General features: G+C 35.4%; 1 protein-coding gene across 1 annotated transcript in view; it reads left to right on the forward strand.

The window, feature by feature from the left end:
• Positions 1-130: 130 nt before the first annotated feature.
• The window catches only part of Stard4 (StAR related lipid transfer domain containing 4), a 34,763-nt gene continuing 20,745 nt past the window's right edge, over positions 131-14,148 (forward strand). The window contains exon 1 of the mRNA XM_010607897.3: positions 131-542. The gene's annotated coding sequence lies outside the window, so the exon portion shown is untranslated. The remainder of the gene's footprint in view (positions 543-14,148) is intronic.

Below are 14,148 nucleotides of genomic sequence, written 5' to 3' on the forward strand. Positions count from 1 at the left end.
TTGCTCAGGTACTAGGGACTGAACCTAGGGCCTTCATACGTTTTACTGGGCTACATCCCAAGTCCCTTTTTATGTTTCATTTTGAGACAAGGACACTAGTCGCTAAATTCCCCAGGCTTTTCTTGAACTTTCTATCCTCCTGTCTCCATACAGGTGTGAGCTACCATGACAGGTTATCTATCTGTTCTTGAAGAGGCTTGGCAGTTTATTTCCCATAAAGAATTTGACATTTTTCTTTTTAAGATGAAGGTGATGTCATTGAATTGAGAATTTTGTTTTTAAAATATAATTGTTGGCCTGGAACCATCCTGCAGACAAAACAGCATTTCACAAACCCTTGGAACACACCATGCAGGCCTAGGGGTATCTGAATCCACACTGCTGAGGTTCTGGGCAGCCATAAAGTCCATAGTCATGAGCTCCAGAAGATAGAGCTGCAGTGAAGAGAGGGAACCTCTCTGAGTCTCCTCAATGAAAATTCAAGCCCATTAGAAAAGTGAAGAAAATTTCTGCAATAAAAGCACACTGGACCACCTTGGCTGGTAAGTTGGAGGGATTGGCATCTCCCATAGAAAACCAGACTCGCTTAGGGGAAAGGACATTTGGAACCTGCAATAGAACCTTGCAGAGCTATATCCTGCAGGAGGTCAGTGACCTTAACTTGGGCCTTACACCAGAAATCAGCCTGAATCTCAGTAGACCTTAGCTAGCTTGCTGAGACTAATCCACTTAGGTCTGCACATTGCTGCCTACATTGTCTACCAGGACAATAGAGATATACTAGGAGGGAGGCCCTTTTATATATCTTTTATATCTCTCTACCTTCTTGTTCTGCATTTTGCTCCCTTTTAGTTCTTATTCCTGTCCTATTTTAGATTGGTTTTCCTCTCTTTTTTCTTCCCTCAACTGTCATTATTCTTATAAGAAATGGAATACAGTTTCTAGCTTCCTTATTGCTGTTAGTTTGTTCTGTTCTTGTGTTCTTTCACTCTGTCTTTTTCTCTTGTCTTCAACATTTTCTCAAAATTTGTGCTCTCTAGCCTGACTTCTAATCTTTTCCTCTCCTTGTATCTCTCTATCCCTCCCTCCCAACTCCTTCTAATTCTTATCCTGAAGAGTAAATTTGCTATATTGAAGGGTTGTTTGTTTGGTTTTTTTTTTAACCACAAACATATTTTGGGCTGATCCTCAATTTCAATCTAGCTCATGTGGTTAAAAGTGACAGATTAATTGCTACCACAAATTGTCATTTTTTCAAGCTCTGTTTTATGCTATTGTTGATGTTGATTGTGCCAAATGGGCTAAGGTGTCATGACTGATATAATTCAGATGTCCTCTCTGATATACTGAAAATGACATTGCCTAAGAGTCATTAGAGACTCAAAGCCTAAAGACCTCCTATACCCGGAAGACAAATTCTGAGAAGTAATCATTCCATAAGTGTTCTAAATACAAGCAATAAAGATACTCACAATAAGTAATATTGAAGTATCAGTCCAGAAATTAAGCCAAAAAACTGCACCACCAACAAAAATAGAAATCGGAGAACACCTAAACAAGGCACAAACACAGACTTCCAGCTCAACACAGGTACATTCTGGGGCAACAAAATACAAAGATCTTATAATCAACCACCCAGACACCCTGAACTGATAGCACAGGAAACAACAAAACAGATGAAAGAGGCTCTAGAAAACTTCAACACAGAAATAATTTCCCAGATAATTAGAGATAGTGAGCAGAATGAAAGACCTGATTAGAGACTCTAGAACAGAAACACAGAGAGAAAAAAAAAAAGATGAGCTCAGGACTGTGATGGAAGCCATGAATGTCCAGCATAGGAAAGAGATGGAAACCATAAACACCCAACATAGGATTGAAGTGGAAACAGACTCAAATAGCTATCCAGATTAAAAATTCCATTGAAAGTATTCACAGCAGATTGAGCCAATGTGAGGATAGAACATCAGATATAGAAGACAGGATTGTGGGTAGTGACCATGAAAAGAGAGATTTCTTAAAAATAGTAAGGGACCATGAAAAATTGATCCAGCAGCTGCTAGATGTTGCAAAGAAGAATAACATAAGACTGATAAGTATCCACAAAAAAGCAGGAGAAAGTACAAATGACATTAAAAAAAAACTGTTCACAGAAGTAATGGCAGAAAACTTCCCAGAGGAAAACGATTAGACATACAGATAAGTGTGACATATTGGACTCCAACTAGCCATGATCAAACAAAACTACACCTACACATGTAACAGTCAAGATCCCAGCAACCCAACAGAAGAACAAAATCCTATATGCAGTTATAAAACAGAAACAAATCACATACAAAGGAAAGCCCATTGGAATCACAGTAGAATTTTCAACACAAACCTTCAAGTCAAGGAGAGCCTGGAGTGAAGTATTTCAAGCCCTAAAAGAAAATAACCTCCAATCTAGACTGTTCTATTCTGCAAAATTCTTTCATTGTCTTTTTTCAGGATATTGTTTAGAATTGTTTGGAGTGCTCTTTTGGTGTTCAAGAAATTTCTCAGGTTTTCTTTGTCTTGGAAATATCTTATTTCCCCATTAATTTTGAAATATAGCTGCTGCTGGGCTCTTCTGCTCCTCCACATCGAAGTTGGAGGCCCACTGGATGGTCATGTGGTGCTGGGCTCCTCTGCTGCTCTGTGCCAAAGGGGTGGGCTCGTGAGAGGGCCACAAGCTACTGCTGGGCTCCTCTGCTGCTCCAGCACATAATTATCTTTCAAAATTAGTGGGGAAATTAGATACTTCCATGACAAAGAACTCCTGAGAAACTTCATGAATATCAAACCAGCACTCCAAACAATTCTAAACAGTATCCTAGAAAAAGACAATGAGGGTCATAACTCCATGAAACCCAACAGAGTGAAGCCATCAGGTAAGGCAAGAAATTAAAGGGAAAGGGGAAAAATTAAAAATAAAAGAGCCAACAACAGTAAAATATGAGTCAATACACATCAATTATAATTGTCAATGTTAACAGCCTCAATTCACTAATCAAAAGACAGAATGGCAGAATGGAGTAAGAAGCAAAATCCAACAATGTGCTGTATACAAGAAGCACACTTAATTCCAAAAGAAATTCATAGACTGAAACTAAAAGGATGGAAAACAACTCTCTATGTGACAGAAACCTGGAAAAAAGCAAAGGTAACTATTTTATTTGGAGACAAGGTAGACCTGAAACCAAAACTAATTAAAAGGGACAAAGGAGGTCACTATAACCTTGTAAAGGGAATAATTCAAGAGGAAGATATTACAATAATGAATATATATGCACCAAATACTAGTGCTCCCAACTTTATAAAACAAATATTAATGGAATGAAAAACCAAATAAGTACTAATACAATTGTAGAGGGGGACCTCAACACTCCACTGACACAAATAGACAGATCATCTAGATAAAAAAATCAACAATGAAATACTAGAACTGGAACAAACTTTTGAAAAATATGGACTTAATAGATATCTACAGAATGTTCCACCCCACAAATTCAGAATACACATTTTCTTCCACTGCACTTGGGTCATTCTCCAAACTAGACCACAATGTAGCTCACACAATGTTTTTAAGTAAATGCAATGGAATGGAAGCTTTTCTTTGTGTATTTTCAGACTACAGTGCAATTAAACTGGAGATCAATAGCATAAGAAATTGCAAGAACTTCACAAACACATGAAAACTGAATAACACTCTCCTGAACAACCAATAGGTCACAGAAGAAATTAAAGAAGAAATTAGACAGTTTCTACAGCTAAATGATAATGCTAATACAACATCAGGAACCTATGGGACATAATGAAATCAGTTCTATGAGGAAAAGTCATAGCAGTAAATGCCCATACTAGGTAAATGGAGCAAGCTCAAATAAACAACCTAATACTGAATCTGAAGCTCCTAGAAAAAGAACAGGAAGATAAACCAAAAGCTCATAGAAGGGAGGAATTATAGAGAGCAGAGCAGAAATTAATGCAATGGAGACTAAGAATGATGCAAAAAATCAGTGAATCAAAGGGTTGGCCCTACAAAAGAGTAAATAAAATCAACAAATCCTTAGCCAATCTTATCAAAAAGAAAGAAAGAAAAGACTCAAATTCATTCAATTAGGAATGAAAGGGGTGAAATCACAACAGATCCCACAGAAATATGGACAATCTTTAATATCTACTGCCAGAATCTATACCCCAATAAAATGCAAAATAAAACAAAACACAGAAGAAACAGATTTCTAGATACATATGAATTACCAAAACTGAACAAAGATATAAAAATTCTAAACAACCTATTTCAAGCAGTGAAATTGAAAATGTAATTAAATATTTACCAACAAAGAAAAGCTCAGGTCTGTTGGCTGAACTGCTGAATTCTACAAGAAATTTAGGGAAGACCTAATGCCACTACTTCTCAGACTCTTTAATGAAATTGAAAGGGAAGTGATATTCACAAACTCGTTACCTGAAGCAAGCATTACTCTGATTCCAAAAGCAGAGAAAGACCCAACCAAAAAAGAGAACTGCAGGCCAATCTCCATAATGAATATAGATACTAAAATCCCCAGTAAAATACTGGCAAACAGAATACAGAGAATCATCAAGAAGATCATACACCTTGACCAAGTGAGATTTATCCCATGAATACAAGGATGGTTCAATTTACATAAATCAATAAATGTAATACAGTATATAAACAGACTCAACAACAAAAACCATATGATCATCTCAATCGATGCAGAAAACACATTCAATAAAATCCAACACCCATTCATAATAAAAAAAAAACTGTACAGAAAATTGGAATAGGTGGTCTCTATCTCAATTTGATAAAGGCTATCTATGAAAAACTAACAGCCAACATCATACTAAATTTTCAAAAACTGAAAGCTTTCATGATAAAATCAGGAACAAGACAAGGATGTCACTATCACCATTCCTGTTCAATGTAGTTTTGGAAACATTGGCCACAGCAATTAGACAAGAGAAAGAAATAAAAGGGATAAAGATAGAAAATGAAGAAGTTAAATTGTCATTATTTGCTGATGACATGATACTGTACATAGAAGTCCCACAAAACTCTGCTAAAACCCTTCTAGACTTAATTGAAAGATTCAGTAAAGTAGCTGGATACAAGGTCAATATTCAAAAATCAAGTCTTCTTGTGCACAAATAACAGACTCACTTAGAGAGAAATCAGGGAAACAATTCCTTTCACAATAGCATCCAATAAAATGAAATATCTAGGAATCAATCTAACAAAGGAAGTAAAAGAAAACTTTGAAAACTACAGTGCTCTGAAAAAAGAGATTGAAGAGGATATTAGGAAATGGAAAGACATCCCTTGCTCCTGGGTAGGAAGAACCAATATAGTAAAAATGGCCAAGCTTCCAAAACTGCTATATAGAGTCAGTGCAATCCTGATTGAAATCCCAACAGTATATTTCACAGAACTAGAAAAAAAAAATCCAAAAATCCATTTGAAACCAGAAGAGACATAAAATAGCATAAACAATTGTAGGCAACAGAGGCATGGCAGGGGGTATCACAATCCCCAACTTGAAACTATAATTACAAAGCCACTGTGATAGATAAAAACAGCATGGTAATGACAAGGGAACAGACCTGAGGATCCGTGGTGTATATTAGTAGATGCAGACACAATTCCAGACATACTCAGCCACCTCACTTTTGACAAAAGAATCAACCACCCTCACTAGAGGAAAGATATCCTCTTTAATAAGAGATGCCGGAAAAAATTGATTTCATTTTGCCACAGATTAAAACTACAACCATATCTTTCACCATGCACTAGACTGAAATTGAAGTGGATCAAGGATCTAGATATTAAAACAGAAACATTGAACTTCCTGAAAGATAGGTTAGATAGAAACTTTAAAGACATTGGCATGGGAAAAGACTTTATGAACAAAACCTCAGTTGCATAGGGAACTAGCACAGAGAATCAACAACTGGGATCTCACCTTTTTAAAAAGGTTCTTCATTTCAAGAGAAACCACCAACAGAGCTGAGAGAATCTACAATGTGGGGAAAAACTTTACTATCTGTTCCTCAGACAAAGGGATACTATCTAAAGTATATAAAGAACATAAAAAATTAGACCCTCCAAATTTAAAGAACCAATCCAAGCATGGGCATCTGAAATGAACAGATATTTCTCAGACAAAGAAGTGAAAGCAGCAAATAAATGTAAGAAAAATGTTCAACATCATTGGTCATTTGAGAGATGCAGATGAACACAACACTGAGATTCCTTCTCACTCCAGAAAGAACGGCTGCTATCAAGAAATCAACCAATACCAAATGCTGGTGGGATGTGGGGAGATGTACACCCTTATTGGTAGGAGTACAGACTAGTTCAACCACTGTGGTGACCAATATGGAAATACCTCAGACAACTAGGATTGGAAGTCCCATTTGACCCAGCTATTCCCCTGCTGGGTATCATCCCAACAAATTAAAAGAATCACACCACATGTACACTCATGTTTATAATGGCACAGTTTGTAATAGGTAGTACTTGGAAACAGCCCAATTGACCATCAACTGGAGAGTGGATAAAGATGTGTTTTTTAAAAAATAAAATGGAGTACTACTCAGCCACAAAGAAGGTAAAACTAGAGTCATTTGCAGGTAAATGGATGCATATTGAGGCCATACATTTAAGTGAAATAAATAGGAGACATGTGTAAATACCAAATGGTTTCTCTGGTGTGATAAACTGAAGGAGTAAATAAGAATCAAAATATATAATAGATAATGTGAAACAGGAAGAAAAGTTCTAAAGGGGAGGAGGAAATGGGAGGAGTAAGAGAAAGGAAAGAAGGGAAAAGAAAAAATATGAGAAAAGGAAAAAATGGAAACAAAGTCTTGTAAATAGGGAGGGGTGGAAGGGTTGAAGGAGGGCAGGGGAATGAGGAAAAATAAGAACCAAGATATATCATGTAAAGGTACAAATTCTCCATATATTGCACACCTAAAATATACCAATAAACTTAATGAAAAATAATAGAATATAATTTTTAGAGGAAAAAGTGAAAATCATCTCTAATTACCTCTTTAGCTGTACACCATAATTTTTCATATGATTTTTCACTTTCATTCAGTAAAAAAATTCTAATTTTCTTTATTTTTTTGAATGTGTATAGTTTAATTTCTAAATATGTAGCTATCATTTACTTCTTATTAATTCTACAATGCTCAGAAAATATACTTTGTGTGTCTTTTCCCACTATATTGATTGTAAACATAAGTTTAAGCTTGTATTTTCAGACTTGTAAGTTTTTTCTAATTTTTGTGTCATTATAGACAATTCGAGGATAAAAATGAAATGGGAAAATGTGCATTCTTTGTTATTTCCTTAAAATGTGAGAAACAAAATTTTTGAGTCAAAGAATTTGTATGTACCATGATTTAGTTCATGTTTATATACAACAATATAGAAATATTTCCTTTGGATCAATAATTTTTCTACAACACGCTCTTAATAATTGTGTAATTTCTCATTTTATTAATACATGAAATTATATCTCATAGCCCTTCATGGTTGACATCCTACTTCTTTCTAACATGGGGAAATTTACATAATGCTTTAACATATCACATGTAGATCACTAGTTTGTAAAAGAGGATTGGCATCATGAAGGTAGTGACTTAGGAGTTAGCCAGAAACTGGTATAGAAGGTAAATCTGGGCTGAGAAAGACTGGAAGAAAGCAAATCTGTTCCAGGTCATTATCATTCTTTTATATAGTACTTTCTAATATAATGAATTCTATAATGCATTGTAATAAAAGGCTTCAAAGTTGGTGACAGACAAATGGACAATTCAGTGCAGATGGAAGAAATATAAAAGTGAAATCTATTCCAATTAGCAACTGATTTTATGGGAATTTTAAATCACTATCTTAAAAGCATTAGCATTTTTAGATAAAATTGTGTCTTCACATTTATCCTTAAAATATCTATTTTCTCAGCATTTATTCTTACTTGTCAAGTAGTGATGTTCCCTAATTACTTAAGAAGAGGTTTTATTTATAGACTATGAAAAGAAACTAGAGGAAATATTTTCTAAAGCAATCATATATAACAAAGAACATGATTTATATATGTTATATTACTTTATAAGGAATTCTGTTAGGCTCAAGATGTTTTGCCCTTTTTTCAATTTTTACTTTTTTATTTATATGTATAAGTAATCAAAAGTACTGTAAGTGTTCAAAGTTTTAAAAAAATCTACTACAGTAAAAGACACATTACCAATAATGCTTCCTCAAAATCCTCCCAGCTCACTTTGAACACAATCCTTTCATTCTTGCCACTTTCTGAAATAGTTCTGGAAGTCCTCTTTTGGGTGTGTTTTTACTTGGTATGATAAAAAAATACAGTGAATGCTGCTGCCACGTGCCATCCAATGGAAAGACAGGTTCATCAATATATTACAGTGTGTCCTCATCCACTTTATTTAACAGATTTGAAACTGTGTGACTTTTGACTCTTTCCAAACAAAATGACCACACAGAGTTAGTGCTTTGAATCAGTTCAGGACATTTAGGCAGCCATTACAGCATAACTAAAAATATAAAAGAGAACTTCCAGAATTGCTTCAGCAGTGACGAGAACAAAGGTTTAAGTGTGTTTGAAACAAAGGGAAAGTATCTTGAGAGGGATTCATGCCAATGCATCTTTTATTGTAACAATGTTTTAAAAATTTGACATTCACTCAGTTTTCAATTATGCTGCATATTTACCATTTAAAGACACAGCAAACTTAACTATTTTAAATCTTACTGCGCTTTATTACTATCTTGCTATATTTAAAAGCAATTTTTTGTGATCACTTAACATAGATGATGAGAAATAATAAAAATTTTCATCTATAGTGCCCTAAAATAAGAGTCTTGATTGGTAGCACTATACCATTAATAGGACCTATACTGCTGCATTAGCTCATATTGTATAACTCAAAATGCTTTGAAGAGGAGCTTGTAAATAGCTGATATGTCTGTACTCCTTCAGAGCACCTGTTTCCATGTGGAGGCAAAACTGACTTCAATACTGAGGCATCAAATTATCAGACTCATTCATATTTTAGATTCTCTGTTCTTTCCTTAGGAGGCAGGTATTCATTTTGTCTCTCATTGCAACTTGGCTAGTTCCTGTCTGACTTGTAGAATTTTGCTGAAAGTAGTAAAGCAACTGAATTGTACTACCATTCTAAATTTTTCTAGTTACCAGCTTGATCAATATCAAATTTTCATTCAAATACATTTTAGGCACCCATTTGTCAACTTTATGTTGCTACTGAAAAATGAGAATTCCCAGCTTTGTTCTATTTTGAGTATAATGTGGCAAAGAAAGGTTTTCCTTGTTTATGGCTATTTGGGGTTCTATATACCTCATTTAATTGTATATTTATTACTTTTCCAGTATTTGGGAGTTTTCTACCATTATTTCTATGAACGGGTTTTTTTTTTCACCTGTTCTGTGTTGTCTTCTGATTTTTCATTTATTCTAACTACTTTTAGATAAGTCTTCATGTCATCTAGTATCTGTTAGTAAATTTTTTATAATCTCTTGTTGCTTTTAAGGTGTCTTTCAATACTTGGTCTTTGCAGGCATCATTGTCTTCTAGTTCTAAAATTTTGTCCTCATAGTGGCTGCTCTTGATGCCTGTACTTTCAATATAATTTTTAATCTCCTGGGTTTCTGGTTGAAACTTTTTCATAGACTAATTCTTTGCTACATTAGACATTTGTGTTTTGTATTATTTTGTTTAGCTCATCTATCTAGCTTTCTCTTAGTTTTCTGCAAGCTCCTGAATCATTTTGGTTATTAATTCCATCATCTGTTTAGTTGTACCTTCTGTGATCTCAATAAGTAGCTCTTTAATCTGTTTTCTGAACTCTTTTGCTATCCTTTTGAGTACTTCAGGTGTGTGGCTTATGCTATTCTTCCCCCAGTGCCCACTGGCTGATTGGCTTCAGGGGAGTTGGAAATTTTGGGAGGTATTTTGTTCCCTTTTCTTCTCATTTTTCTGTTGTTTTCTTTTTTGTTGTTTATATCATTTTTTTCAGAGTTTTACTTACAATGTAAAGATTTTGGTAGTATAGGGATCTCTTTAGTTGTTTTTCAGTGATGTACCCTGGGCATGGCTAACTATTGTCTTTTGCCTCAGCCTCAAGATACAACTGCCTTGATTAATTTGGGTGGGGAGGATGCAATGTAATAGCCCAACATCTAAGTTCTCTACGAATGTACTCTAGTACTGTTAATGAGGCAAATGTAATCTGAGTGTTGTATTACAGAAAAATAGCAACAATTATGAGACCTTAGTAATATGAAGCAAAGCAGCTACAGCAATTTTACCCAAAAGAAATTTGATATTAACAAACAATAAGAACCAATTATGTACCACCTTTAACCCTGGAGAAGAAATTCACAATTATGTTGTAAACATTAGGACAACCCAGGTATTAGCTAACAGCTAATATGTACCAGTGCAACAGATATCTTCAGTAGTGATAGAAAAAGATTCCATAGTAATTTTGTAGATTTCATTATCAAAAGTTTTACCAATCTTCATGTTTATACTATTAAAGATATAGGTTTTAGGAATGGGGGAATGCAAGTGGAAAAATCTGAAACCTTAAACTATGTGATATGAAAAGGAGGAGAAAGAAGTGGTAGAAAGGATCTTTCTGGGGAGTAGAAGGATGTTTATAAAATTAAGTAAAGCTAAGAGAAAAAAACTGACAAGAAATAGAAGATAAAAAAAGAAGTTAGGGTCAGGGATTTAGCTCAGTGTTTCGGTGGCCGGCCTTGCAAGTGCAAGGACCCGAGTTCAATCCCCAGTACCAAAAAAGAAGGAAAGTATATATAGAGATCAAAAATAAGAGAAATAAATTAAAGTGAGAAGTTAAGGGCAAAAATGAAGAAAAGAAGAAAAAGATATTAAAAAGCAAGAAAGGACAAAAGAAAATTCTCCAAACCCCAACCACATGAAGAAGAAAGGAGTGAAGGAAAGAAGAAAAAAACCCTAAAGACAATGCATACACTCACAAAAACAAAATAAAACAAAGGAACAAAAAATGATAAAAAAGACAAAAAGAAACTTCTGTAATTTCATGTTTGCTTTTCTTCTGGGATCTACAATTTGGTGAAATATCCAGGTCAAGACATGTCTGTGTTCACATTCATAGATAAAGAAGGCAGCGAGACCCCAGATATATGCTGGACAAGGGCACTAATTAGCAGTAGGGTTAGGATGAGAACTTTTGAATCCAGGGCAATTCAGGCAGAACCTGGCCTTAGGCTGTGGAGGCAGGAGCCATATTCTGATCTCAAATGCCTTTAAGGGTCAGCTTGACCATGATATCCTGATCATGGCTGGCTGTTTCCCATAGCAGTTTCTTACCTATTCATGGTGGGATCATAATACTGGGATCCCTAAGGTGAAGCTTTCTGTGGTTACTCTGAGTCCTGGATTCAAACAATCCACCCTTCTCCTGAATGGCATTCAACTGAGCGCTGTCTCCAGGGATATGGTAGGTACTTGGACTAGAATCACTTATCAGTTGTTGCTTGTTGAAGATTCACATGTGAGCAGAAGCCCGTGCTCTTCCTGCAGTTCACAGCACCCACCAGTCTGTTCCACTGCCATGTTTCTCCCTGAAACCCTCTGGAGTCCCCAGCTTTCACTTTGTCTCTGTAGATTCAGTTTTCCTTTCCTATTAGCTATGAGCCAGGAGCCAGAGAGAAAGTGTCAACTGTCCATTCCTTTTTCTGTGTTCTGTCTCTCTTCAATTTCTCTGTTGGCTTTACTTTTCCTGTCAGAATTCTTCCTTGTTCCTGCAGATCTACTTCTCTGTTGTTTTGTTTTGTTTGTTTTCTTTCCCAGGTTTTTATTTTCTGGTGTCTAGAATCTGAATCTCAGAGAGGCTGAATTTTTGCTGCTTACCACTCTGCCATTTTCCCAGAAATTCTGTTTGTAAAGGGTTTGTGTGCAGTTCTGGCAGCTGCATTTGACAGTGGAAGTTCTCCCTGAGCCTGTAAGGTGGAAATGAGTATAAAGCAATCTTGAGCCAGGGCAGGAGTTGAGGTGAGGGTGTGCAGAAACTAGTGGTAGAATTGCAGGAGAAATAAAAGCATCGTTTCTACTTTCAAATACTTTATTAGCAGAACCCAAGTCAATCCAGTGCTATGAGATATCTGTTCATCTGTACCTTGATATACCCAGCTAAATAACAAGGGTTCTATTTCCTGTGAGAGAAAAGTGAAAAAAAGATATTGATGAACAACACATAGATTGTGAATGTGAAAATTTTAGGACAATTTCTGGGATAGAGTAGGCCCTCAATAATCAAAAGATTTGTGGAATCATAATATTAGTGTCCTCTTTAAGAGGAGAAAAATGAGAAATCACAAATGCGATACCAAATACGTAGAAGGAACTTCTCTATATTCAGGTACGACATAATATTTTCTGAGCTGGAATGTTCACACATGTAGCCTCTGGTTAACAAAGTTCATTCTCTGAAGTAATCAATTGTAAAAGATAAAGATCATGATGCAACTGAGTTCTCTTATGCCTGTTCTTTCTCAAGTGATTTTTACCTCCCCAGGGTTTCTGATACCATGATCCAAGGGGATAAGAACTTTCTGTTGTACATCAAGCTTCTTTATTTAATCTCTTAAATTTTAAATCTAAAATCTAGATTTTTGAAATACATCTTAGAACAGAGATCAGCAGAACTTTTCTGACAGGAATACTTTTGGCTTTACTGGACGTAGAGTGTCTGCTGCACCTTCTCAGTCGTGACACTTTCTTGGATGCTGTCTTAGATGGTACATAAATGAATGCCTGGGTCTATGTCCTCAGAAAACGTCTATTTACACCAAAGACAAAGGCTCAATTTGGCACACAGATTGTAGTTTGCAGATCTTTATTTTAGATAATAGTATGAAATATGTATTTTTTTAAAAAATTTCATCAGAGGTACCTTGTCTCTCTGTTGAGATCTTTCTCTTCCATGCTTTAAAAAGTCCTCTTTCACACACCAAGACTAACTCCTGTTGTTTTACTTGTTTTGACTTCAGTGTCACATGTAAGTGTTTTTCTGGCTCTTCAGAAACCTAAACACAACCCAAACTTGCTTTAACTTTAATATCCATCTTTATAACAGGAACAGAAAGTAACTATTCTCTGTGTTCAGCTACCCATAGAGTGACGTATGTGTTTTTCTGTCAGACTTAATCATGGGCTGTAATGGCCTAAATATGTCTCATATCTTCTAGATATCAAAGTACCTCTGAACTGGCATGGCCTCCTACACCCAGTTGGAATTCCACTTAGCTTTAGTTTGATTTAATTGTCACTTTGCTCTGATAAGGCTTCAGCTTTCATATTGAGACTAAGAATAGCAGGCTCATATGACCTATGCCACTTTTAATTCTGTGTAATGTTAAGAAAAATTGCTTACCTTTTTATGCTTCAGTTTCTAAATGTGCAAGATGAAAATCATATATCTACTTGTACCAACAGCTGCCCCATGTATTAAGCTTCATGGATGGTAACAGTTATGAGAATTTGGAATCAGCTATTTATGATGATTAGAAAGTTGTAAAGTGGACTTCATTTTTATGAAAGTATCTGTGTATGTGAACAGATAAATTGTTTTTTATTGTTTCTTTGTCTTTGTTTATTTGTTTTAACTATAGCCTCCTACTATAAACATTTTCTATACTTCAGTTTGGTGTGTTTTACCATATATAGTTGCTTTAAATTTTCTCCAATGTATACTTATTTTTTTAATAGAGCACATAAGAATTAAAAATGGAGCAGGCAGCATAAAAGAGTAAACCACACACAGATACATGTATAACACATACACACACACACACACACACACACACACACACACGTAAATACCATAGACAATACAGTATTTGACCCACCGATCCAACAGAGGGACACGCACTTCCTTTGGTCCAGTCACTTCTCACATAAACTTTGCTTCCTCCTCTTTTCCAATGGTTCTTAAATATTAGACTCATATGTGACATTACCCAGCAGAGCTTCTAAGAATTCATATTCTTAGACTCT

Source organism: Fukomys damarensis, unplaced genomic scaffold (assembly GCF_012274545.1).
Source record: "Fukomys damarensis isolate Sample0158 unplaced genomic scaffold, DMR_v1.0_HiC HiC_scaffold_3, whole genome shotgun sequence".
Classification (NCBI taxonomy): Eukaryota; Metazoa; Chordata; class Mammalia; order Rodentia; family Bathyergidae; genus Fukomys; species Fukomys damarensis.